We start from the raw sequence: 27151 nt of genomic DNA, 5'->3' as shown, positions 1-27151 counted from the left end.
GCCCCTCCATTACCCTCCCTCCCTCCCTCCCCACCGGTGCCGTCAAGTTACATCTTCATCAGATGGCTCTCATCTGCTTTCCAAACCCTCGAACGTCTGATGTCAAACTCCCCCATGAAAGTGGGTTCGTTCAGGTTTTGCCATTTTCTCTTCAACTTCCTTTCCATTCCCAAGGATATTTGCATGCTTTTTCTCCAAAGCTCTCCCCCCACCCCACCCCACCCCATCCCCGCGCTCCCCAGTCGGGTTTTCAGATAGGAACAATCACAAAGCACTCCAAATCTCCACTGAAACACGACGAGGTTCGAACCGTACCACCGAGGATCATCACTGTGGCCCATTTTTAACCTAGAAGGCGCCAAGCTCACAAAACCGGCGAGGAATTCCAAAAACTGGAACGGAGATCTTGGCATTTCTCAAGTTTCTGAACCTTCCCTGCTTAAAAGGGACCAGAGGAGCTTCCCCCGGCTCCAGCCAGTCTCTCCGTTTCCTCGATGGTGGCCTCTCCAAGTGCAGAGACATCTCCGTATTTCTCTTCCCCGGGCGAATCCCGCCCTGCGCCGCAATCAGGTGAGCCGGGCGGCGGCGCCCTTGGGACGCGCACAGGTGCCTCGACCCCGCCCTGGCCGCCGGGCCCCGCCTTGCCCCGGCGCGGGGCGGAGGACCCAGGTGCCCGCGCCCAGGTGCGCGGGGCCGGCGCCGGGCTGCAGCTCCACTCGGCACCCGACAGCGGGCGCCGCCGCCGCCGCAGCCGCCGCCGCCGCCGCCGCAGCTCGCCGGGCCGCCGAGTGAGCGGAGCGGCTCGGTGAGTTGGGGCAGCTCCTGACGCTCGGCCCTGCTCCGGCAGCCACAGCTCCGCCCGGGTCGGGGTTTCCCCCAGTTCCGGGAAGCCCGCGGGCGCCGTGGGAGCGGACCCACCATCCGGAGGGCGAGGAGCGGTCGCTCGGGCGCGTGGAAAGCCCCAGCCGCGGGGAGCGCACTGGGAGGAGCCCGCCACCCCGAGCGCCGCGCGCCCTGGCCCCATGCGACCCGCCGCGCCTCCCCGCGGGTCCGGGGCTGCGCCCTCGGCTCGCTGAGCGCCGGCGCTCGCTCCACACCCGGGCCACGCGGCCAGCGCAGGCGACACGGCCGCCCGGCAGCGGGGACCCGGACTAGACTCCCCTTCGCTCTTCGGTTCCCGGGGCTTCTCCAAGCTGGACCATGAATCTGGCGCGAGCTTGGCTGTAGGAGCAATTCCGAAGCCGGAGAGAGAGGGCGTCCGGCAGTTCTTCGGTTGCTAAGGTAATTGTAGTTGTGACCAAAAACAATCCCCAGCTAGAGACAAATGGGGGGGATGACCCGAGGCAGCCCCGCACCCCTCTCCTCCTCCCCCCGGGTCTCCCGCCGTTCAGACGTGTCGGTTTCATCTCCCGGGGCTGGGCGCGGGTCGGCTTCTGAGGCGTGACAGGTGCGGTGCGTGCCTGCGGTTGGGACCGCCGCTGGAGGGGAGCTTACGTAAGGGCTTGGGCGAGCTGGCGAGCCGACTTGTGTGGGATGGGCGCAGGTCTGCGCAGGACTCGCTCCCGGCTGCTGGGTGCGAAGCGCGCTCCGCCCGGGACCCCCGAGCCCAGGCGCTTCCAAGCGCTTCCACGGCGCCGGCTGGGCTTGCCGATCGCAGGTACGACTGCGCACCTCAAACGCAAAGAAGTGCCTTCAACTTTTTCTCCGAGGAAGCTGGCGGTTGGCGGTTGGCGGGGGAAGACACGCGAGGCTTGGTGGTGAGGCAGGCGCGGGGTGGCGAGCCTCGGTTGATTTGGGGAGGTGGGGTGCGGGTGCTGCTTAGGAAAGGAAACCCTGAGAATCTCAGATCGGACGGCTGACCGACTGATGGGTGAAGTGTGCAGGCGCTGTCACAGTGACTGGCAGGCTGAGTGGAAAGTCGCCCAGCGAGATCGGGGAAGTGACCCAGAAAATTTAATGTTGTTCAGAATGAGAGCTGCTGTATTTCATTTAACGCAAGAAAAGAAAAAAGAGGGGGCTGATAGAGTGGGAACGTCACTTTCTCTCGTGGAAGACAAGTGGCGTTTTTCTACTGCACAGGGGATTTATTTGAGATCCTCTTATTGACACGGAATTGTCCTCCCTGCATTTGTTATGCTTAGGAGCTGGAAAAACTGAAGCTTGTGATCAATACCTTTGAGCAGGCCCCAGGTCCAACTGCAAAATAAATAAATAAATAATAAACAAACAAATACATAAATAGGATCAGGTGAAATCCAGCAGCAAAACCTTTTCTCTCCCAAGAGAATGAAAAATGGAAGGATAAGAATTGAGTTGAGTGCCCATGTATTTGTAACCCCTCTGTACAGTATTTTCACAATTAAAAAAAAAAAAAAAAGAATTGAGTTGGGAAGGTCATACAAGTGTGTGTGTGTGTGTCTATCCGAAATTGTCAGTGGAAGGAAAATCCTGTGTTTAGTTTCATGTAGACCACTAGGCTCTTGCTGAGTAAAATTACCATTAGATGGGTAATTTTATGGCATCCAAACTAGACTATTGGTGGGAAACTTTCTGTGAGTTGTGTGTTCTTTATTCTTATTCTGAATTTATTGATTTTGCAGTGGGTGTAGGTTTATCTTGTGGAAGAGTGTAGAGGACTAATGGAACCTGGAGACTGGACCGACAGCCTTGTAAGCCAGAGCTTCCGCGATTACACTGGCAATATAAATAAATTCTTTGAGTTCTCTGATACTACTATTTGGATAAATTGTTGTGTAAATATGGTGATCTCAGGTACTATTAACTACTTCAAGACTTCTAGTAAGTCATCTTTGCCAGAAAGACCCCGCAGATTCTAGAAATGTCAACTCTTGGTAAAGGAAACAATGTTTGGTGGAGTTTTTCCCATAATCTTTGGAGTGATCTTTCTGATAAAATTTTTTTTCAATTAACATTCACTGAATTCCTGCTGTAGGGAATTTTGATCAAATAATGCTAGTTTCTCATAGAAGCAATCAAGGCCTTCTCCAATGTAACATTATCCCTGAATCTTTTGTGGCAGAAATATTATTTTCAATGCTACCTGCTTCTGTACTTAGTTTTGATTTGTGGAATAGGATCTCCAGCATAAAGATTTTTAAGTGAGCAAGCTTTTGAGAAAAGACTCCCCCCTCAAAAAAAATTAAAGTACTTTGGAGTATGGAGTTTGCCAATGTTTTATTATCCTGCAGGGAAAATATTTTATGTGAAAGTAGGATCGTTATGTGTCTTCTCATTCTAATCTTTTCCCATGCATTTTATGCTCTGAACTCCTAAGACTTTGCCAGGCATGGCTGAACATTCCGTTTTGTGCCAGGGGTTAAACACCAGGGACCTTTGAGTAAGAAGCTGTGTGTCACATAAACATTTTTTTTTTTTAATTTTTGAAAGGGATGCTCTTCAAAGATCTCAATGCTGGGATTAATTTTTCCTTCAGCCTCACAGCTTGTCTTAATTCTTAGTGCTTTGAACCTAGGAATGCATTTAACCTCTTCAGTATTCAAGGCCAGCTGGAAGGAATGTATTTACTGAATTTCATCTTCATTGTAACATATGGCATGATATAAATAATTACTATACACATACTGTCCAGCTGTATGGAAAGAAATAGAAATATAAAGTAAATCTCTATGTTGAGTGATAGGAATATAACATTTCCAAAATCAGTTTTATGGTTTTTTAAATTATAAAAAGGTAACATTTATTTAGAACAATCCAGAAAAATAAAAAAAAACTCAGAAGGATTATCTATAATCCTCTACAGACAAGTGAGCCTCTATTGACATTTCTTCAATCTACATCCCTCCAGATGTTTATATGAATTACATCTTCATTGTGTTTACCCTTCCCCCAGTCTTCAGATCCTACACATAGAGCTTGAGAAGTGATTGCTGATTTACTAGATGAATTGATAGATCAGACTTCAATTTTAACCTTTGTTATTTTAAAAAAAGTAGGTTCTCTACTTCTTTACTTCCAAAACTAGCATTTGCACTTTGAGATGGTAATGTGGATGGCCTCCCATTAGACTTAGGAAACAAAGTGCCCGAGAAATACCAAAATACTGGCCATTCTGGGTGGGAGAACTGAGTTCTGGTTGCAATTTCTCTATCAACTAGCCATGGGGCCTTGGGCCACCAGGCCTCTGTTTCCTCGAAGGAGAGATGACATATACAGGTTCAGCTCAAACGCCTCTGACTTTAGTGTTGCCTTGACATTTGATGAGGATGATCTTTATTTGAAGAAAGATTATTCAAACAGAGAGCTGGGATTCACCCTGCCTGGAATTGGCCTGAGAATTTACATTTCTAATAAGCCCCTAGGTGAGGCCAACTCCACTGCTCTGGTACCTCATGAAGACTACAAAGTAAGCTTCTGGGCCAAAAACTCTTTTCACTTTTTTTGTTTTTCATCCATCGACCCAGTTCCCAGCAATGTACCTGCCAATAGTTACTCAGGAACCGCTGGCTGCTTCAATCAATATTTGTTCTATCCATGGAGAGAAACGTTCTCAACTAGTCAAGATAGAAGAGAAAAATCATCCTAAATTTGGGACCATGAAATTTGTAATAAGAGTCATCATTAGTCATGAAGCCCAGTTCTTCAAACTGCAAGGAACACCAAAATGCTTGCAATTAAGCAATTAAAAATAAACATTAAGCCTAATGAGTTCCACAGAATGACTAGGAATACCTGCCTGAGACATTATACACCGTGAAGTTTACTACATGCTCCAGAGTACCTCCCTGAGACCTCTGAGCAGCAACACATTTCCTGCCACATACAGTTAACCCTTCATCGCTCTGGGTTCTGCTTCTGCCCACTCAACTCACCATTGAAGTATTTAGAAATAGATTGTGTCTGTACTTGAGTAGCTACAAATAGAGTATCTACAAACATTTACATTGTACTAAGTAAGCTGGAGATGGTTTAACGTGTACGGAAGAATGTTCACAGGTTATATATAAAGACTGTGCCATTTATTTTATTATTTAAGTAGTTGTACAAAGGAGCCGCCATTTTACCAAGCAGTTTGTGAATGCAATGCATCTTGATTGATATCACCCTTTCAACTTCTCACCCAGCCCTCCCAATCCACACCATCCCTCAGTTCTCTTCATTTTGTGGGTTATACATTGAATGCTTGACTGCACTTTCCCCCTTCCTCTCTTCATTGGTCTACCCATCTCCCATTGACCCTACCCTACCCCATTCAAGTCCCTGCTTCCTGGTGTTGGTTTTGTTGAGCTTTGACTTTGACTTTCTAAGGAATTACAGTATTTGAGTTCTCCCTTGAATCTACCATATTTCACTTAATACATTTGTATACACTTGCATACCACCCAACACTTACTTATATGTTTGTAAATGAATTCTAGCTTCGGCATATGAGGGAAAATTAGCAACCCTTGTCTCTCTGGACCTGACTTACCTCACTTAATATAATTTTTTTTCCAGGTCCTTCCATTTCTTTGCAAATGATACAGTATCATTCTTTCTAGTGGATGAGTAAAATTCCATTGTTGTCATCCAGAAAAAAATGGATTGGAGGAAAGATATTCTATAATGTAATGTTATTATATATTAATGTCATAATTATAACATATAATAATGTAATTCTATTATATTCCATAAAAGGACAGAGGAAGTGTGCTAATACTCACCTCATTTACAAAACCAAGAGGTAAAAGAGTCAATGCTATCCCACCCGCCCAAGCTCTCCCACCAAAAGGCACATCAATGTTCATTAGCACCTAGGAAAGAGATCACCATTTTATGATTGAGGAAACTAAAACCCAAAGAGACAAATTAACCAGAATCAGTACCACAGCTAGCAGTAACATCAGAAATCAGACCCAGGCTCGCTTGATCCTGAAGGAACGTATTTTTCACTTCCCTCCCTGGACCCTCTTGGGTGTTGGAAAGTCAGATGTTGGGAATTCCAGTTGGCTGCAGAAGAACTTAGAACTTTCATTCATCTTTGTGTGGCTACTTGTCGAATGGAAAATCAATCCTTTCCTTCTACTTAGGTGCTGGAGACATAGTGTACACCCCTACTTTATGCATGGAACCACTAAAAAGGTGAATGTGAATAAATTAGGTGCACCTTTATCTGTGGCTATTAGAGTTAGTTGTGGCAGAGACTGTCTCAACTTCTCTAAAATGCTTAGGAGAAAACATCGAAGGAGAAATCTGCATATCCGCCCTCCCCAGGAGGCTCTTCTTATCCAAGTGGAGCCCACTACGGTGAGTTCTCCTGGGAGAGTGTGCACTAGCCTGGACTCTTTGCAAGTCCTCAAGACACCCGTAGCGCACTCCTTGAGACCCTGCTAGGTCACAACCTGGATAGACTCCTATTGTTTGTTCTTAAAGAAGCACCTAAAGAAACCTGTTAGTTGTGTTTTTGAACCTCACTTCCTCATCTGCAAAATAAGAATAAAAGTTAATTCTGCAGTGTGTGAGATTGAAGACAGATCAGCGGTAGCGTAGAGGCAGAAGAGGTAGAAGCAGCTTGAGGAAATGGAACAGTCACACCCAAATGTTTTCCAATAATTCCAACAAGTGTTTCTGAAAAGAACATCTTTCAAGGTAACGGTTCCTTTTTGTCTTTTTCCCAAAGACTTGCTGTATCAGTCTAGTCTGTCTACCATTGAGATTTGAAGAAACTTGTGGAAAGCAAGTAGACCAGATATCTAGGTGGAATAGGGCACTACAGGACAGACCTCTTTGTGAAAGGCAAGGGTTCTATCATTGCCTTGAGCCTAATGCTGTTTATCAGCAATGGAAAGAGAAGCGAAACACTATTCATGCTGCTGTATTGGTACCTCTTGAGCCAGTTGTGACCCACTCCTGAAACTGGTCCATGGTTTGTTTGTTTTTTTTTTTCCTCTAGACTATAGGTATTTCTTCTTCTTCTTTTTAATGTTCTTATTGTGAAAATACTGTACAGAGGGGTTATAATCACATGAGCAAGGTAATGAGTACATTTCTTTCTTTTTTTCTTTTTGGGTCCAGTCGTGGGGCCTGAACTCTGGGCCTTGGTGCTGTCCCTCAGCTCTTCAGCTCAAGGCTAGCACTCTACCACTTGAGCCACAGCGCCACTTCTGGCTTTTTTTTTCTTTTTGCTTATGTGGTGCTGAGGAATCCAACCCAGGGCCTCAGGCATGCAAGGCAAGTGCTCTACCACTGAGCCACCTTCCCAACCCCATGAGTACATTTCTTATCAAGCATTGTTGCCTCCTCCTTGGTTTTTCCCCTACCATCCCTTCCCTCCCACCTCCACAACTACATCTTCCACCCTCCCTGCCTAAATTGTAAAGTTCGTTTTTTGACATAGCGTCTTGTACATCTCATTGTTGCAATGGGTCAACCCGTGTCCCTATTTAAACAATTTGTTTTTTCCCTTCCGTTCCCCAAATTATACCAACATCAAATACAGTGAAAACAGGGGTTATACCGTGGGGGGAGGGACATACAAAGCAACAACAACAACAAAAATCACATGGTACCTTATAAATATGTTAGAAACGATAGCAAGAAATAAACCCTTGTGTCTTTATCGGGGTTCATTTCGTTTATCATCATCTTATCTGACCTTTTCTGCTTGTCTCAAATATATACTAGTTATTGCAAATAAGGGAAACCATGGGACCTATGTTTCTTTGCGCCTGGCTTACTTCACTTAATATATTTTTTTCCAAGACTAGGTAGTTCTTACCGTGCCTGGGACTTAGTAGGAGTTTGGTTAATGTGACCTGAGTTTTTGACTTGCAGCGGTGGGTGCAGTTAACAGGAGAAAGGATAGATTAGCTGGGATGGATGCCTGACTGGTATAGGAAGCATGCACAGATTAGCTCAGATGTGGGTGCGAGGGGCAAATGCTATAACCCTCGGCTCCTTGCTTATTGGACCCACTTCTGATCTATTACAAGGTGAGACTTACAGTCTAGTATCTAAATATGTGTTTGTCTCCCTTAGTGGGCTTTAAGGTATCTGTTTGTTTTGTTCTGAGCCTTAATTTTATCTCCATCTCCAGCATGAGGTTACACACATAGTGAATGCTTCATAAAAATCAGTTTACTAAACAGAATAGTGACCCCAAGCTGTGGATCTGTCAGAGTGGTGTGCTATTCTTACAAAGTAAGGATCTGCTTCAGTAAAGATTCCTGTAGATCAAAGCCTTTCACAGCAGAGTGGTGATATTACTTCCATGAGAAAGTATTGAAACAGGAAAATAAGATTTGAAACTAATGAAGAAACTAAAAAAGAGATTTGGCCCTTGCTCTGGATGCCAGAGAATTATCAAGTGATGAAGCCCAGGTTTAAGCACACATATGTCAATACATTTTACACACACACACACACACATACACACACACACACACACACATATATGTGTGAGAAGGAGTCTTGCTATGATGTTATGTTGCCCAGGCTAGTCTTGAACTCACAGTATCAAAAACTATAGACATTTGTTAGTAGGCCTGGCTTAAACTCAGATTTTTATCTGCCTTCAAAATCTTGAGTTTCTTTGATATATCACAAAATGGGGAGTAACAAAGACCCTACCCTCAAGCTAATTTTGGTCCTCTTAGAATGGTGATAGAAATAACTAGAAAATTAATGTAAAAGATATTAAATGAATATCTAGAAAAAACTTCCTGGAAGTTTATGTCATATCAGATTTTGTAGCAAAGAATTTTAAAGGCAAGAAACAATGTACAATTCAGTTCAGAATTAGAGATAGAGAGATAGAGAGTTTGTCCTATCATCAGATGTGGAAGAGACAGGCTTTGGGAAAGGGGAAGAAATTTTATAGGTAAAGAGTGGAATAACAGCAAGATACTGTTTTCTTTTGATGGGAATGGTTGACAGTGGTTGACATTAAATCCATTAATGTTTACTTTTAGAGTAAGAACTAATCTAATGGGCTGGGGATAGAGCTCAGTGATAGGTTCTCATATTTACCTGGCACAAGATCCTGGGTTTAGTCCTTAGCAAACACACACACACACACACACACACACACGCACGCACGCACGCACGCACGCACACATGCAGAGAGAGAGAGAGTGAGAGAGAGAGAGAGAGAACCAAACAAAAACAAAACAACTAAAGCCTTCATAATCAAAGTCATTCCAGCAAAAATGGTAGCTCTGGGGTTGGAGCCATGGCTCAAGTGGTAGAGTACCAGCCAATAGGGGAAGCATCAGATACTGAGCATGAAAGCCAGATTTGAAAAAGAAAAATGGTAGTGCACCTCCTGATTCTACTCATTGTCATTTATTGTCCCCATTACTATTTTTTCTTCCTATGCTGTTGCATACTATGTATCCATGTGGACATCTTGTGTCCTTTCCCTAAGCATATAGGTCCAGGAGGTGGGGACTCTGTCTTCTTCCCTGTTCTAACATCAGCATCTGTGGTATTCTGGTTCATAGTACTTAACCAAGATTTTCATTTATTGTGGAATAGACGCTAGAAGGAGAAAGCATTAGTAAGTTAGTTGCAAACTCAAGAACTTAGCGGGACTGATTGAATAAAGCAAATGAGGGGGATGAGTGAGGAAACTTAAGTTGTGGATGGTTATCTGGTGGTGGCCTCCAGGGCTGGGAAGGCATTGGGGAAAAGTGAGGACCATGTTAAAATAAAGGGTAGGGCTGCTCCAAAAGTCCTATTGTTGGCCTGCTTGTAAACTGTTTTAAATCAGCAACTAATTCCAATTAAGAAAAAAAAATCATATAGTTCCACCGGGCATAATCTAAGAGAAACTTTGTCTGAAATGCTCCTTTTATCTATCTGTGTTGGCTAATCTAATCTGTTTGTGACCTCTCTAGTAAAAAAGACAACAACTTAAAAAAATATGCAGTGTATATTATCTTAAACTGCTATGTAAGTGCTACTGTGTTCAGATTCCAAACCAAGCAGGAAGATGGTCATTATTCTGCTGACCGTACATCCTAATTCAAAGACTGATTCAGCAGCTGCATAGAAATAGAAAGGACACATTCACAAAGAAGAACTATATCGATTGTATTGTAGACTTTTTAGGGGAAGGCATCTTCATTTTTAATGCAACAGGTAGTTAGGGGGTGGCTGTTGGCTTCTGTTTATATGCAGGAGTCTGGGTCATAATACACAGCAGATCAGCACTATTGGTCCGATTCTTGCCCCACTCCTACAGAAAAGAGTTGGGAAACCTCTGATTTAGAGGGTATTACAGGGAGAGGGTACTGGAAGCCCTCTTGGGAGCAGTAGTCATCTCTTCCCTGGGTGTAGAGGTTCCTTTCCCTATTGCAGTTAGCTCCAGTCTCTACTGTTGCTCTTGACTCCTTATTTGGACCAAGCTGTGAGTCCTATAACCCAAGATCCTTCTGGATGATGGTTAATCAAATATGGCTCGTATGTTTAAGAAACTTAGAATTTTGTTGGGGGGGGAGATAACACGATATGTAAGGGGCATTAAAAAAAGAGCAATGGGGAGAGCTACGTCCAGGCTGAGCGCTTTCACTGAAGAGGTTGAGCAAGTGTGTTGAATGTTGGAGGACTGGAAGGTCTGAAGCCTGGAGAGATGTGACCAGCCACCCGGGTAGCAGGGCACAGGGGTATGTGTGAGGCATGCCAGGGTAAATAAAGGATAGAAGAGCTAAAATACAAGGAGTATACAGGGAATATGTAATACCCCTTTGCTGAGAGTTGGGTTGTTAAAAAATTTTTCTGACAGAAGTCTGCATTGATGAACTTAAAAATATGTGAAACAGGGACAAGGGAAATCTTGATTGCGAGCAAAAGTGTTTCTCTCTCTCTGTCCAAAACATATATAAAATAAATATATAAATATATTTGTATATAAAACAAAACCCCAAGCTAGGCACCAGTGGCTCACACCTGTAATCCTAGCTACTCAAGAGGCTGAGATCTGAGGATCGCGGTTCAAAGCCAGCCTGGGCACGAAAGTCTGTGAGACTTTTATCTCTAATAAACCACTAGAAAACCGAAAGTGGCTCTATGGCTCAAGCAGTAGAGTGCTCGCCTTGAGCTGAAGAGCTGAGGGACAGTGCCCAAGCCCAGAGTTCAGGCCCCACGATCAACCAAAAAAACAAAAAGCAAAAAGAAAAAACAAAAAAAGCCCCCAAATATATAAATAACTAATATATATATATATATATAACAAAAATCCAAACATATAAATAAATAAATGTTTGGGTTTTTAAAATTTTATTTATTTGTTGGTCCCAAACCTTTTTTTCTTTTTTTTTTTTGGTCATGGGGCTTGAACTCTGGGCTTGGACACTGTCCCTCAGCTCTTCAGCTCAAGGCGAGCACTCTACTGCTTGAGCCACAGCGCCACTGATGGTTTATGGGAGATAAGAGTTTCTTGGACTTTCCTGCCCAGGCTGGCTTTGAACTGGATCCTCAGATATCAACCTCATGAGTAGCTAGGAATACAGACGTGAGCCACCAACACCTGGCTGGGTTTTTATTTTTCATGCCAGGCCTGGGGCTTGAACTCAGGGTCTGGGTGCTGACCTTGGGCGTTTTGCTCAAGGTTAGCACTCATTCTACCATGTGAGTCACAGCTTCACTTCCAGCTTTTCAGTGACTTATTGGAGATATGAGCCTCAGGGACTTTCCAGCCTGGGTTGGTTTTTGAACCCTGATCCTCAGATCTCAACCTCCTGAGTATCTAAGGTTAGGAATGAACCTCTGGTGTCCAGCCTATTTGTCACATTTTGTGCTAGTAAAATGAGAAATTAGAAGTGTACAGTGAGTGACATTTTACTCACCTTATACTGATAACCTAAGTGTTCCAGCAAGTCTCCAGCTACATCTTTTACTTTTCCAGCATCTTCCACCCCAGCAGGGAAATGTGGCATGAAGTTTTCTTCTATCTCAGTCCACACCCGGGCCCATGGGCAGATTTCTCTGGTGTCAAGCTCTGTCCCAGCATTCTGTGCCTTTCAGACTTTCTTGATGAGAAAGGTTGGCTGCTGATGCCTGGGTCTCCTCATTCTTTAAGGGTGCAGTAAATACATCACTGGATGAGCTTTATCAGAACTTACTCTGCCTGACTCATTAGGAACTTCCCAGCTTCACACCCCTGTACATAGGATATTCAGCATCACACCAAAGCATATGCTGTCAGTTCTAGTTTCTGATTTTTTGGGGGGCTGGGGAGTGGGCTTCCTTTAGCTTTCCAAAGCTCCTCTGCAAAAGCCATTTCCCTTGTCTGTCTCCTGCAGCCACCCCTCCCTCATTTTCAAGCATCAGTTTCTGATCTCCAGTTGCTTATATTCCGAGTATTCCTTAACATGAATGACCAGTGGGCTATCAAAAATGTATCTGACAAACTAGGCACCAGTGGCTCACGCTTGTGACCCTAGCTACCCAGGAGGCTGAGATCTGAGGATCATGATTCAAAGCCAAGCTTGGCAGGAAAGTCTATGAGACTCCTATTGCAATGAATCACCAAAAAAAATACAGAGGTGGAAGTGTGGCTAAAGTGTCAGAGTGCTCGTCTTGAGCAAAAAGAAGCTCAGAGACAGCACCTAGGTCCTAAGTTCAAGCCCCAAGTCTGGTGAGCACAGGCAGGTTTTCTGTGATTGAGACTGTCTATGTTGTTGACACATGAAGATGAACAGTAATTGATTAGACTAGAAACATAAGTTGGGAGCCAGTCCATGGAAGGAATTGAATGCCACAAATAAATGAAAATGGTAGCGGTAATGACAATGATTCGGGCTCATTTAAATACAAGATCTTTACTCTCAGAGCCCCCCCAAATCCAACAATATCTCAATAGAACTGAAGCAAAATTCAAACCTTTCAAACAATAAATAAGTAAATACATTTATTTGACCATCAAGCTGAGAATTCAAGCTAAGGCTGGATCCAGGAATTTAAGCAATACCATCAGCACTGTTCCTTGACATCTGGGCTTGAACTCAGGGCCTGGGTGCTGTCTCAAAGTTTTTTGTGTTCAAGGCTAGTGCTTTCACTTGAGCCACAGCTCCACGAGAGGCTCACAGACTTTCCTGCCTAGGGTTGGCTTTGAACTGTGATCCTCAAATCACAGTCTTCTTGAATAGCTAGGATTATAGGCTATTCATTTTTAGCCTGATTTCTAACTACCAATTATGTTCACATTTTGGAAATATAAACTTTTCATTTAAGAGCATGTATATATGTACTCATTTTTTCTGCTGGATTCTTATACAGCATTGTTTAACAGACTCAGCCATATTGCGATGTGTAGTGATTATTCATTCATTTCTTTATTGATATGCAGCATTCTCCATGGTGATACTTCACTGTACACATTTATGTATCTACTATTGGTGGAAGTTCGTGGGGATTTGTAATTAAGTCACATTATGAATTTTGCAGCTTCAAACATTTTTGAATGTGCTTTATGGTAGACATACAAATGCATTTGTATGTTTGGCATACACCTGACTTGATTCCTAGAATTTTAGATTGTACATATATGTTCAGGTGTAGTTGGCTTATAGGAAGGGTTTTCCTGAGTGGTGTACCAATTTATATTATTGTTATCAGTCAGGTGATCAGACATATTGGGGTCTGTTTGTGTGCTTTCTAGTCTATTCTATTTCCTTATTTGTTCTTTTTAATGCTGATATCATACCTTTATTATTTGTACTTTATAGCGGTCTTGTTGTCTGGTAATGGATGTCCTTCAGCTTTGTTCTAACATAAGCATAGTCTAGTTATTCTTAGCCATTTGAATTATGGAATCAATTTTAAAATAATCCTTTGAGGGGACTTTGATGACGTTTGCATTAAGTCTAGTTCAAATTGGAAGTAAATAAATGTCATTAACAGTGGGGACTATTTCCGCCCATTAATATGCCACATCCCTCCATTTATTTAGATACTTTATTTCTGTTGTATTTTTGCTTCCCTTGTTGTAAAGGTATTGATCATCTTTTAAGAGATATCTATTACTATTATTTGAAGTTATTTATTGTTGTTAGAAGTGATGCCTTTTAACACCATATCATGTTTCTGTATACGTTATATATAAAAATCATATTTCTATATAATTGAGGTTTTATCTATTGACCTTATGTACAGTGACTTTGTTAACTTCTTAATTGTGATAGTTGTATATAGATTACTATGGATTTTCTATATGCACAATTCAGTTACCAGCAGAACAATTTTTACCCTTTCTTTTCTAATCATTGTGATTTCTATTTCCCTCCCTCTCTCTTTTCCTCTTTCCTTCCCCCCCTCTTTTTTTCCTTCTTTTTTCTTTCTTTCTTTCCCAGTCTTGGGACCTGAAATCCGGGCGTGGGTTGCTGTTCCTGAGCTTCTTTTGCTCAAGACTAGTGCTCTACCACTTGGAGATAAGAGTCTCATGAACTTTCCTGCCCAGGCTGGCTTCAAACTGGGATCCTCAGATCCTGAGATCTGAGTAGCTAGGATTACAAGTTTGAGTTACCAGCAACCAACTCTATTTCTTTTTCCTATGTTTTACATGGACTAAGACCTCTAACATAAGGCTGAGTAGCAGTGGCAAAAGTGTGCTTCCTTCTATGTTTCTAATCTCATTGGGAAACTTTCTTTTTGAGTGGTGTCTTACTATGTAGCTCCGGGTGGCCTACAGCTCCTAATTGTTCCTCTTCAGGTTCCTGAGTGCTGGGATTCAAGTGTGCATCTCAGTGGCAAAGTTTTAAAGTTTGGCTACCAGGTATGATAGTTGCTTTAAGTATTTTTGTAAATGTCCTTTTCCAGTCTCAACAAGCCCAGTCACATTCAGAAAATGCTAAGCCTATTGTCATGAATAGAGATTGACTTTGACCAAATGTCTAAAGCAATAATTAAATTGTGGAATATCAGACTCCTGTTTTTCTGTTATTTATTTATTTGTTTTAAAATTCTTGAACCACTATGTCTTTTTTGCTTCAGGAGGTTTTTTTTCTCTTTTTTATCCAGAATTTCTAGATGTTCTTGAGGGTTGGTCAGTTGTAGGTAGATCCTCATGGTCAGAAATGGTACATTCTAATCAGACTATTTTTGTACATGTAATGCTATAAAACAGCCCTTTCAGGAACTCTTCAATTGTTATTTCCATGACTGAGATAGCTTCTGGCTGTTGAGCTTTATGAACAGATTTTTCTTTTGTTAAGTTTTGCTGTCTGAAGAAGAGGAAAAGCCTATTGCTTTTATGCCAAGTGTGGCATAATAGGGTCTTTGAAGGGATGCACTCTGTATTACATAGAAGGGCTTAATTTTAAGGTATCCACATACTGATTTTACCTGCTTTTCAAAAGAAAGAAAACAATGAAATCCCAAAGAATAAAGATGACATTATTATTATTTTTAATCATAAGAGAAGAAAAAGCCCATGGTAATACCTTTCTTCTTGGGTCCCCTGAGATCACACCATCCTCTTTATCTCTTAGTCATCCCCTTGTTGAGTATAAAAATTGGCAAGTGTCTCTGTCACTCCTACTTCTTCTCTAGCAGTCACACAATCTTTTCATGTAAAACGAGAGAATAATAAGGTGTGTCGTCTGCAGGACCTACGGGCAGGAGCATTTGAAACTACAACCTTGATTTGAGATCTCCAGCCCCAAGTTCTTTTGCAGTCTCTGTTACTGACCATCAAAGAGAGATTAGAGTACAACTGGACCTTCCCAGGACTCAGGGTCATCTTCTGAAAAATAAAGCATTTGTGCTTGTTTTTTCGGACATAAACTTTTTTTTTTAAGTGCCAAGGACTACATAGTCAATACCTTGAGCTTGCAGTTATTTGGTTCTGCTATAGTATTGCAAAAAGCAATGACAGAGAAGCAAATAAAGGGACATTTATGAAGTTTTATTTATGGACACAAATTTGAGCTTTGTATAATTTTCATGTGTCATAAAATATTATCCTTTTAATATTTTTCTTTTTCTTTTTTTTTTTTTTGGTCGGTCGTGGGGCCTGAACTCTGGGCCTGGGCGCTGCCCCTCAGCTCTTCAGCTCAAGGCGAGCACTCTACCACTTGAGCTACAATGCCACTTCCAGTTTTCTGGTGGTTTTATTGGAGATAGGAGTCTCAGTCTCCTGCCCAGGCTGGCTTTGAACCGTGATCTTCAGATCTCAGCCTCCTAAGTAGCTAGGATTACAGGCATTGAGCCACCAGCGCCCGGCTTCCTTTTAATATTTTTCAACCACCAAAGAACCATTCCTTGGACACAGACCATAGGAAAACAAGCAGCTATAGTGTCCCATGGACTTTAGTTTGTTAATCTTTGAACTAGTTGAATATCAAGAGTTATTCCAGAGTTCTGTTAGGCTTTGATATTCTGTCTTTTTTTTTTTTTCCTGCCAATCTTGGGTCAGGGTCTCAGCACTGCCCTGAGCTGCTTTTGCTCAAGGCTAGCATTCTACTACTTGAGCTACAGTGCCATTTCCTGCTTTTTCTGTGTATGGGGTACTGAAGAATTGAATCCAGGGCTTCATGCATGCTAGGCAAGCACTCTACCACTAAGTCACATCCCCAACCCTGATATGATAGTCTTTAAAAGTATTTTTTCTGGTTGGGTACCGGTGGCTCATGCCTATTATCCTCGCTACTCAGGACACTGAGATCTGAGAATCATGGTTTAAATCCAGGCCAAGCAAGAAAGCCCAGTCCAGGAGACTCTTATTTCTAATTAACCAGCAAAAATCCAGAAGTAGAGCTATGGCTCAAGTGGTAAAACACTAGCAGGAAGCACAAAAGCTCAGGGACAGTGCCCAGGCCCTGAGTTCAAGCCTAGGACCATCACTATATGTGTGTGTATTATAAATATATTATGTATAAATATATATTATCCAATTAACATTTTTCAGAAGGGTCTATTTGTTTCTTTTAGATGAGCTAACAATAAGAATATATAAGACTTTTTGAGGCAAAGTTTCACTCTAAAGCTTAGACTTGTCTTAAATTTGAGATCCTCCTGTCCCAGCATCCTATATACTAGGATTAGACATATGCAGCAACACTCCTAGCTAAAGATTTTTGTTTTACCTTTATTTCTTTTTTGATACTTGCTCCTTCTTTTTGTATATACAAGTGTCTGATTTGTACAATTTTCCTTTGCCTGAAGAATTTCAGTTTTTTTACCCCCATCACAAATCTGCCAGTGATGAACTTCCTTGTTTTTAGCAAAATCTTCTGAGAATGTCTATTTTTGCCACTTTTGAGTGAGAATTTCACTAGATGTGGAATTCTTAGGGAGTGTTTTCCTTTTCTTTCATTTTTAGTATTTCAAGCTGCACTCTTGCTTGTGTGGTGTTTGATGGGAAAGTCTTCAATTCCTATCCTTGTTATATGGGTAAGGATCTGGTTCCTTCAGAATTTCTCAATGTGTGTGTGTGTGTGTGTGTGTGTGTGTGTGTTCAATTTGAATGCAATGGGTCTAAGTGTTATTTTTTTTCCTTTCCCCCCATTTATTCTGATCAGTGTTTCTTAATTTTTCTGGACTTGTGCTCTAGCCTATGTTACGAAGTTTGAAAAGTTTCCAGTCATTATTGATTCAAATAGTTTTTCTCCTTTCTCTTTCTTCTCTGGACTCCTGACTATACTTGTATTACATCTTTTGATATTGTTCCCCGATTTTTAAATATTGTTTTGTTTTTCTTCATTCTCTGTATCTGTCTCTCTCTCTCTCTTTTAGTCTGGAAATTTTCTTTGGCCTTCAAGCTCCCTGATTGTATTTTTGACTATTTAGAATATGCAGAGCAGACCAGAGAGAGCAGGCTCCATGTGTTGCAGGGATTTTGAGTTTGAAAAGGAGCTATTGTTGTTTTATTGTTTTTTAAATTTCATGTCTCTGCTTTATCCACTTAGCTTTTTTAATTAAAATCTTTAACAGTTTAAATATAGTTCTTTAAATTTTTCTGTCTATTACTGACACCAGTAATTCTAACATCTGTGACATATCTGAGTCTCAGTCTGATGGATGCTGATCTCCTCAGAATGTGTTTTTCCTGCCTTGTAGTTTTCCATTCAAAGCCATTCATTATGTCCTGTGAAGCAGAAATTGAGGCAAATAGGCCTTTAGTGAGAGACTTCATTCTGGTGAGGAGTTGGGCTGCATTGAGTATTCTCTGTTGCTGTAGAGGTCAAAGACTTTGAATTTTGCCAGTGTCTTTGCTTTTGTTTCGTCTCTGATTTTTAGGTTTTTCCTAAGTAGTCTTCCTTAGGGAGTTTGGTATTAGAGACCTTTTAGAGACCTCTTCTGTTGGTGTGGTTACAGGGTCTAAGTGAGCAGGAATTTCCTATAGCCCCCTTTAAGAGCAAAACTAAAATACTTTCCCTTTAGTAAATGCAGCACAACTTTCCTGTGTAAGAGAAAGGAAAATCCAGAACACGGTGGCATAGCTGAGACTGTCTGAACATGAGGGGTGAAGGACGTGTCTCTCCTGACTTCCATTACTTCAGTGAGTTCTGAAATAAGCTACCAGCCAGGACTAAATGTTAAGTAAGAAGAAGGTGATATTGCCAATGCAGAAAGGACAAAAGGAAAGTCAGCTGGAAAACATTTTCTGGTTGGTGAGTAGTGTTGACTACTTGTTTCAAGTTTGTTGGCATGAACTTGAAATGCAGCTAGTCAGGATGGTTGTGGAACTTCCTCTCTGCTTTGAAATGTTCATCTGCTTGGATGTGAACTTGGAGGTGGTGGGTGTTTGGGTTCCATCATTGATAGAGCTTTGCCAGAACAGCAAGATATGGAAAGGATTTGTGGGAGCAGAGAGATTACAACAGTGTGACTTCACAATGGAATTACAGAGAGAAGAAAGTGAAAGTGGAGGGAGAAATGGCCACAGGTAGTACAAAGGCTGTAGGGTTGGCAATGAATGCAGAATAAGTGAGTTGGAAAGCCCAAGCCCGTAAGTGGGCACATGGGGGGGGCGCTTGTTATGGAATTCAAGGTGAGACAGTCAGATGACAGCTGAGGGAGAAATAGGTTCAGGCAGGGAAATTAAGGAACTAAGAAGCATCTTTTCCCATAAGTCCTTGACTCTGATGTTGAAGTTACGGAGATCAATGAAGGAGTTAGGGATGAAGAAGGAAATCTGAGAGCAACCATCTACTAGCAATGAAACCACTTCAGTAGGAGGGAGGAGGACCACCACAGTGAGGGTGGGTGGAAAGATATCTGTCACTAGAGCAGAGATCTGTGTGGGAAGAAGAGAGGGAACACTGGAGAGCCTGGAGAATGCCTGCCTTATTTCCTGGCCTGGAGAGACAGGAAGTTTAGAGACGGGGGGCTACCAGGGAGAGAATGTCTTAAAGGAGGGTAGATTTCCCTAAGGTGGTAGTAGGTCATTGCTGAGAGTAGAGGTGGAGGCCACTATGGACATGGCTATTTTGTTTACAGGAGAAGAATTCAAAGGTAGAGAGAGAATTGGCAGGGGGCTATGAGTGTGCTTCTGGTAAGAGAATTCCCTGGTGAACCAGGACTTCCTGTAGTTATTATAGCGACTGAGTGCAGGACCATGAGGCACAACATCCTGGGTTGAGTGATGGGGGGGGGGGGGTGTGAGGTGGGGGGGAGGGGAGGGAGGGGAGAGTGCTGTGCTGCTATATGGTGAACTTCCCACTTCTCTCTCCTGCCTCAGTTTATAGGATCATTGTTATCATAGGACACACACACTAATTTTCTTTATACATAGCTTTGGAAAGCTAATTTGTTTTGTTGAATTTCTTTCTTTAAAATTTTTTTATTATTGTCAAGGTGATGTACAAAGGGCTTGCAGTTACATAAGTAAGGTAATAAGTGCATTTCTTGTCACACTTGTTACCCCTTCCCTCATTTTTCTCCTCCTTTCTCTCCCCACCCCACCACTCCACCCCCACCCCCACCCCCCCGAATTTCTTTATGTGTTTCAAAGCAGGTTGATATGGAGAAGTCAACTTTGCTGATAAAGTAGAAGGAATCTCCAGATTAATAGAGACTGTACTATGTTCTGTGCCAAATATGTTGTGTAGGTGATTTCATGGAGATCCAAACTGACATGTTGAAAAGACTATGGCTGGAATTTTTAGTTCCTTAGTTAAGCTCAAGCTACTTTGGGTACGTGCCCAATGTTCTTCAGCCTCAATTTTCTCCTCTGTAGGATAGAAATATGATCAACCACCTCTTGTGGCTGCTTGCTGGGCTGCCCAGGTGACTGTAATGAGCCAGATCAAGCTGAGAACCACTACCATGAGGTGAATAGCATTTGTTCCATTTTATAGATAAAGCAGCCCAAGGCTACATGTGATGTTTATGATGGTGCGGCATCTAAACGCCATCACTAGGATGGGGAGCTAGTTCTTTGACCCGAAGCTCCTTGCTTTATCCATTTTGTTGAGTTTCTGCTTTAATACAGGGGAGCAAATCGAGCCCCGCCTCAGCCTGTTGGCCCACCACTTGACAAATGCACGAGATGAAGGATCAGGTGGGTGTTATCCAGGTCAGTGGTTCCCAAACCTGGTTATGCTTCCAGCTCACTGGGGAAGCATTTAGAGTGTACCATCCTCAGGGACAGCCCTGGGCCAACTGGATCAGAACTTCTGGAGCATGGGAACCAAGAGTTTTGTGTATTGAGATTTGTTCCTCAAGTGAGTCCGAGGCTGCTCATCAGGCCAAGTCTTTGTATCTACTTGGAAGAACCATTAGATTCTATCTGAAGTCCTGATACACAACCATGATACCGTGCCTGCCAGTGGCCCCCAAATTGGTCTTCAGGAGTTGTGTGCTAATTGGGAATTGGCTTTGAGATCTTTGGTGCAGTACCTGAAACAGACAGTCACTCAGTCTGTCAGTGAGCATTTGAACTTCAAGGAGGTAGGAAATGTCAAGCTGGCAGGCTCTGCTGTAGCAGAAAGTTATTTGTTCTTTAGAGTTGTTGTTTTTCCTTCGTTCCCCTTGAGGCTCCTGCCCACTCAGTCAGATTACAGCAAAATAAACATGCTTGTACTACTGAGCTAGCACACATATTATAATTTTTTTTCCCCTGGCTGCGTAACATCATTGATGTAAAAAAAAATAAACTCACAAAAAACCCATTGGCTTTCATGGGCTGAGGCAAAAATGTGAATTTGCTGTAATATAGAGGTGAGAAAAATAACATCAATAGAAATTCTTGTTTGGCAGCATAAATACTCATTCGGACTATGTTACAGTCTGGGTTTGATGACCTCTCCTGGATGACATTTCTCTGAATGGGGTTTTCAGGGCTGGGCACTGGGGATGGCAGGCTGATGTTTAGGGCATTTAACAGTGTGCAGTGATGATTCTGGTGGCACTGGGGTGTATAATTATAGTTGTCTTCCTAGCTCTGTGTCAGCATGTCCTGAGGAGGTCCTTGTAGCCCCATAGTGCGGTCAAACCATCTGGAATGGAGAGATCTAAGGGTGGGGATGGGTTTCTCTGGGATTTGGACTCAGGTGGCATGGGAGTCCCATTCCCTCCAGCTGAACTAAAGTCAGTCACCTGTGTATGTGGCATTTACGTAGCCTCCACCTCCCTCTCCAGAAGTAGTCATGCCTGGTGTTCCCCACCTCCCAGCTGAACAGCTGGAACTTCCAACCAAAGGCTGCACTGAGATCTGATTCTGGGCCTGACTTCAAAGCCCCTTCCTTCTGCATATGTTGTGGATGTCTCCTTCCTGCTCTGCTCAGTGCTGTTTGCTGCCTAGGCTTTGCTTGCGCCAGAGGGCTGGTATTATAAAGAAAACAGCAGGCATTTGTTGTAACTGCAAGTTATTAAATGCAATGTAAGTTTGGAGTCAATTGCAGGCTAGATCCTGATTTTCATAAGCCTGAATAATCAGCAGGGGTCACAAACACTCAGTTTTGCTGTCCACCCTCCCCACATACTCCCTTTTACCCAAGTGGCTTGTGAACTGCAGAGATGGGATTCGCGTGTGGGTCTGGCCAGTGGCAGCCAGCCCTGGGGAGGGGTGCACATGGGGTTCTGTGCATGGGTCGTGTCTGTTGGGAAGTTCTCACAATGTGTTATCCAGATAAGAGTTCCAATGGTATACGCTGCATCTCATTTGGTGCCCACTGTGGACCAGGCCTTGCTTTTGGTGCCTGGAGAAGAGAGGAGAACCACATTGCTAAGTGTCTGCCCATGCAGAACCCACCTTCTGGTTGAGCAATTCCCTAACAAAGTGCTTCCCTTGGCTCAGATCTCCTTGGTCTTCTCACTCTTGATGCCCAGCACAGTCCTGAGCCACTTCTGGGGCTACAGCTCTGTGTGTGTGTGTGTGTGTGTGTGTGTGTATGTGTGTGTGTGTCCCTACTTCCCCAGGTCCCAGTTGTCCTTCTATTGCAATCTCAGGTGTTACTTCATCCTGCTCTGGGCAAGTCAGACTCAAGTAGACACACATTACAAAGTCCTTGATCTGGGCCTATTTGCCACCCATCCAGGTCTGTTTGGTGTATATATCCCCAGGCCCAGTAGAGCACCTTGGGGAAAGATACATTCAGCATACTTGCACTTAGAGTTCAGGTCTGGTCCCTGGAAGGTGGTTGTGACTGTCATGAGAATTGCTTTATGGGAGGGAATGATGCTGAGTTGGAAAGAGGATGCTCTATTCCTGCAGGTCATCCTTGGAGAAATTCAACACGAATACTGTTCTGAAGAGAGGAGCTGGGCTGGCATGGAAGTAGCCAGGATGAAAGAGAGGTGCCATGGCACATTCTGGAGAGTCTTTGAAGGGATGAGACAATTATTTTATACCAGTGGTTCTGACAGCTAGTTACAGAGCAAGGGGAACACGGCCCTCCCTAATCATGGGGCTTTCTACTACACTGGGACTGTGGATTGTGACAGACAAGGGAACAAAGAGAGAGGTGAGGAAAATTGCTCCAGATCACACAGCCACACAGTGGTTCACTTGTGGGCTTGCCTGCTGACAGAAGACAGCTGTAGCCTCCAAGCTATATATACTGTGTCCATTTGCCTTCTTTGAATAATGAAATGATGGTCATAGCACACTTTTTTTTCCTGCTTTTATCACTGGGAATCGTTATAGAAAAATAATATTATTAACATGCTTTCATTCTATAGAAGTACAGTAATGTGTTTTTATAAAAAAATTATGTTCTTCAAAGTTTATAATAAAAGTTCCTAGAGTATTTACTGTGAGTACATATATGTAGCATAGATTTATAAAATGAACAAGGTTCTGTTATCTACCATTAAGCTTAAAACACTTCTATTTATTTCTATTGGGCTTCATTTAAAAGAAATATATTAGCTGGATGCTGATGGCTCCTCATGCCTGTAACCCTAGCAACTCAGGAGGCTGAGATCTGAGGATCATGGCTCAAAGCCAGCCCAGGGAGCAAAGTCCGTGAGACTCTTATTTCCAATAAACCACCAGAAAACCAGAAGTGGCACTGTGGTTCAAGTGGTAGAGTGCTAGCCTTGAGCTGAAGAGCTGAGGGACAGCGCCCAGGCCCAGAGTTCAAGCCCCACGACCGACGAAAGAAAGAAAGAAAGAAAGAAAGAAAGAAAGAAAGAAAGAAAGAAAGAAAGAAAGAAAGAAAGAAAGAAAGAAAGAAAGAAAGAAAGAAGGAAAGAAAGAGAAAGAAAAGAAAGAAATGAATTAGTACATGCCAGTAATCTTAGCACCTGGGAGACTGAGGCAGGAGAATTACAAGTTAAAAGCTAGCTTGGGATACAAAGGAGACTTTGTCTCAAAAAAAAGTTAACTTGAAATCAGTATGGAGGTACCTCAAAGGACTACACATAGAGTTCCCTATGACCCAGCAATCCCACTTCTGAGTATTTACCCAAATGATCACAAATAAGGACACACTAAAGCTGCCAGCATAACTATGTTTATCACTGCATTATTTACCATAGCTAAGATACGGAACCAACCCAGATAACCCTCAGTCGATGAATGGATCAAGAAAATGTGGTCTGTACATATAAAATGGAATTCTATGCTTCCATCAGAAAGAATGACACCACCCCACTTGTAAGGAAGTGGAATGACTTGGAAAAATGTTAAGTGAAATAAGTCAGCTCCAAAGAAACTCCAATGATCTCCCTTATTTGCAATAATTAGTATACATCTAGGATAATCTTAGCAGATGAGCAGAATAGCTCAATAGCTATGTACATCTGACCATATATGATGATGCTAAGCAAAATGAACTCCACAACATGGACACAAGAGGTTTTTCTTTGTTGCTGTTCTCAATGTGATTTCTTTTTTCTTTTGTGTTTTCTCCCCTGTTTTATCCCCTGTTGTCACTGTATTCAATTTTGGTACTCTGGGTACTCTGAACTAGGGAAGGGAAAGGGAAAAACAAAATGGTGAGACAAAGGATAAAGGGGAAACCTATGCAACAGTGATACTCAAAAGACACTATGTTGGAAATGATCTGTACAACTTGGGGGGGATTGGGGGGCAGGGAAGGAGGGAGAAAAACGAGGAAAGGGGTAACAAGTTAGACAAGAAATGTAGTCACTACCTTACTTATGTAACTGTAATCCCCTCTATACATTACCTTAACAAAATTTTTAAAAAGTTAAATAAAAGAAAGAGAAATACATATTTTATAGCTTATTATTATTATTATTAGTGCAAGTATTGGACTTGAACTCAGGATCTGGGTGCTGTCCTTAGCTTTTTCACTTAGGGCCGAACCACAGCTCTACATCTGGATTTTTGCTGGCTAGTTGGAGATAAGAGTTTCACAGACTTTTCTGCTGGGCTGGTTCTGAACCATGATTCTCAGATCTCAGCCTCCTGAGTAGCTACGATTAAAGGTGTAAAACCACTGGTGCTTGGCAGTACAGCATATTATAATGACTAGATACCTGGTTAGTCAATTTCAGGAGCTCCAGTATTACTGCCAGTGAATTTAATTATGTAGCGCTTACCTACAGAGGTGTCACGTGAAGTTCTCCCTAACATTTGTTGACTTACGGACTGGAAGGTGTCTGTATTACTATTTTAGAAAGGATTCTTTTTAGACGCAGAAAAATTAAATGACTTGTGTGAGTTTCCCAACCAGTTGATAGAGGAACCAAATATAGAAACCTTTCTAGTGAATACAAACTCACTAAGATTCCTAACTGGAGTTCTGGGCACTCCCTTAGCAACCTTCAGCCTAGGCTGAGGGACAAGCAGGCCATGCTAACCAGAAATGCTTCTGTGGATGGGAGGGGCGGATGGAGGTGGAGGAAGGGCTAAGATGGCTGTTTCTAGGTCATTTCCAGCCCTGCCATGATAGCAGTGATTTAGGCAGTGGAAGAGAGTATGTTTAGTAGAGTGAAAGTGTGCGCTTGGAAATAAAGCAAGGGAGACTCAGCAAGGTTCTGCTTCTTAGATAAACCAGCGTGCCCAAAGGGACTTGTGGCTGTTGGGTTCTGGGATAGGGAAGTGAGTGGTCCTTGGAAAATGAAAGTGTGTTGTTAATTCGGCTTTAAAAAGTCATTGAGTAGAATAATAGCCAGTGTCTCTCTGTTGTAATCTATTTATGGACATACTGATGTAATCAAGTACAGGTAATAGAACTGTTCTCTTTATCTCTGCTTGAAACCCCACTTGGAATGTACTACTAATTCCTATATGCTAAGAAAAGCAGCAACATCACCCTACTGGAAGTATTTTGGAGAACTGCATTCTTTCCTCATTTCCTTTCATTTATCTCTCTTCCCCTCCCTCCCTCCCTCCCTCCCTCCCTCCCTCCCTCCCTCCCTCCCTCTCTCCCTCCCTTCATCCCTCCCTCCCTCCCTTCCTTCCTTCCTCCCTCCCTTCCTTCCTTCCTCCCTCCCTCCCTCCCTCCCTCCTTTCCTTCCTTCCTTCCTTCCTTCCTTCCTTCCTTCCTTCCTTCCTTCCTTCCTTCCTTCCTTCCTTCCTTCCTTCCTTCCTTCCTTCTTTCCTTGCTAACATGCTGGTCCTGGGGCTTGAACTCAGGGCCTGGGTGCTATTCCTGAGCTTTTTTGCTCCAGGCTAGCCCTCTACCATTTGAGCCATAGCTCCACTTCTAGCTATTTGGTATTAATTGGAGATCTATGTGCATCTAACCATATAAAGTAGTATTTATTGAAATGAACTCTAGGAAATGGAAATGAGGGTTTTTATTATTCTTCATCATTATTTTTGTTTTAATTTCCTTTCGTCTTGTTTATCTGTTTTTGAGAGGGTATGGGGAGGCATAGAAATGACGAGATAAAGGGTGAACAAATGCAACAGTGATACTTACTAGACACTATGTTGAAAACAAACTATACAGCTCATAGGTGGGGATGGGGACAGGAGGGAAAAACTGGGAGAGAGTGAGGGAAGGGGTGACATTGTTCAAAAAGAAATGAACTCTTTATCTGACTTATATAATTGTAGCCCTTCTGTATATCACCTTTACAATACCAATAAATAAAATTTTAAAAAAGAGTCTCACAGACTTTCCTGCCCAGGATGACTTCAAACCATGATCCTCAGATTTCAGCCTCCTGTCCAGCTAGGATTATAGGCTTAAGCCACCTGCATTCTTCTGGACATTGCATTCTTAGCATAACTTGGCAGATTCTTGTCTCTCTCCCTTTTCTATCCAAACTTGTTTCAATGGACTGACCTTTGGTACAGCTTTTTATAATTGAACGTTTTCTGATTTTTCTTTTAAATGGGATGGCCTTTTTTTGGCTAAGTATTTAAGTATTTATGAAAGTTTCCTTGATGAAAAGCCTGTGAAATTTGTGCAGCTAACTCAGGCATGTTGTTAGATTAGTGATAACATTTGTCAAAGACTTTTATGGCTTTATAGTATACTTTCTTGCTCAGCTCAGCCTATTTGACCCGTACTTGGTGTGTTCTCTGTGGGCTGTGGGATTCACAGTTTGCTGATGGAGTGAAGAAGAGCAGGGTTCTTTGGCGTGGTTCTAAGCATGCCTTCCAGTCTCTCGGTAGGTTCATTTTAAAGGGAAATTAGTCAAGAGAACCCAATGGGCTATTTAACTTCTCAAGGTCACTCAGCAAGTATGGGGTCATTCCCAAGAACTGAACTTGCTTTATTATTCAGAAATTCCACACACTTGGAATTTTCTTACTGTTATCCTGCCAAGATTTTTAAAAGGCCAAATTAATCACACTCAGTTTTCTTAACTGAGCTGAAATACA

General features: G+C 42.6%; 1 protein-coding gene across 3 annotated transcripts in view; it reads left to right on the top strand.

Annotated features, from left to right (window-relative positions):
• The first annotated feature begins 1151 nt into the window (after positions 1-1151).
• The window catches only part of Rgs6 (regulator of G protein signaling 6), a 507674-nt gene continuing 481674 nt past the window's right edge, over positions 1152-27151 (top strand). For 2 of the 3 annotated variants that reach the window (XM_042692654.1, XM_042692656.1), the window contains exon 1: positions 1152-1281. The gene's annotated coding sequence lies outside the window, so the exon portion shown is untranslated. Of the gene's footprint in view, positions 1282-1593; positions 1658-27151 lie in introns of those variants that run through there. The other variant, XM_042692655.1, reaches the window with a different exon arrangement.

This window comes from Dipodomys spectabilis, unplaced genomic scaffold (genome assembly GCF_019054845.1).
Source record: "Dipodomys spectabilis isolate Male_0828 unplaced genomic scaffold, ASM1905484v1 ptg000157l, whole genome shotgun sequence".
NCBI lineage: Eukaryota > Metazoa > Chordata > Mammalia > Rodentia > Heteromyidae > Dipodomys > Dipodomys spectabilis.
The sequence above is the reverse complement of the archived record's forward strand: the minus strand, read 5'-3'. Positions and strand labels throughout refer to the sequence as shown.